The sequence below is a fragment of the Anoplopoma fimbria genome, chromosome 15 (genome assembly GCF_027596085.1).
Source record: "Anoplopoma fimbria isolate UVic2021 breed Golden Eagle Sablefish chromosome 15, Afim_UVic_2022, whole genome shotgun sequence".
Lineage (NCBI taxonomy): Eukaryota > Metazoa > Chordata > Actinopteri > Perciformes > Anoplopomatidae > Anoplopoma > Anoplopoma fimbria.
In genome coordinates, this window is record NC_072463.1 from 14727581 (window position 1) to 14728524 (window position 944).

Genomic DNA, 944 nt, shown 5'->3' on the forward strand with positions numbered 1-944 from the left:
TAAAGACGTCAGTAACCCATTACAAGTGTCTGAATAATTGAGTAACAACTCATTTAAGGGTTATGATTTTGCTTACAATGGTGGTGACATTTTACAGACATTATGATAGAACCTAAAATAATACAATTAAAGATAAACTGTGTCTTGAATATATACCTATCCTTTTAAATGGAAATATGTTTTATAATAATAATAATATAATAATACATTTTATTTATAGAGCGCTTTTCAGAGTACTCAAAGACGCTTTACAGGCATTTAAAAACAGCATCTAAAAGCTACACACTAAAAACTTAAAACTTAAAACACACAGCATTAGTCAGACATTAAAAGCAGTTTTGAAGAGGTGAGTTTTGATTTCTGATTTGAACATTGAAAGATTATTGCAGTCTCGGATGTGTTTGGGGAGAGAGTTCCAGAGAGAGGTTTAATGTTTCTATTAGCGATCAAACACATTTGCAGAGAGACCGAAATCCCTTTGAATGAAAGACAATGTTAACATACTGCTTAGTTCTGTGCTATCAATTGGGTATTGGTTTATTATTATTATTATTATTATAATAATAATAATAATAATAATAATAATAATGGATTTTATTTATATAGCACACTTTCAAATACAATGAAATCTCAAGGTGCTGTACGGGGTAAAACAATCACAATAATCAAATATAATAATAAAACGCTAAAAACAAATAAAAAATAAAATAAATGAATTAATTTAATCATAATAAAATCTAAGAATATATAGTAAAACTGAACAACTACTCAATCTAAACTACACAAAGCCAAGACCTTAGGGGAAGGCAGAGAGTTATTGAAACCAGCCTATCAGACTATGGGGTGAAACCTGGATTATATGGTCTTTGTTTGAATGAACCACAGGGCCACAGTACAAACAGTCAACCGGGACTGGGATTACCGTAATGACGCGAATACAGCGG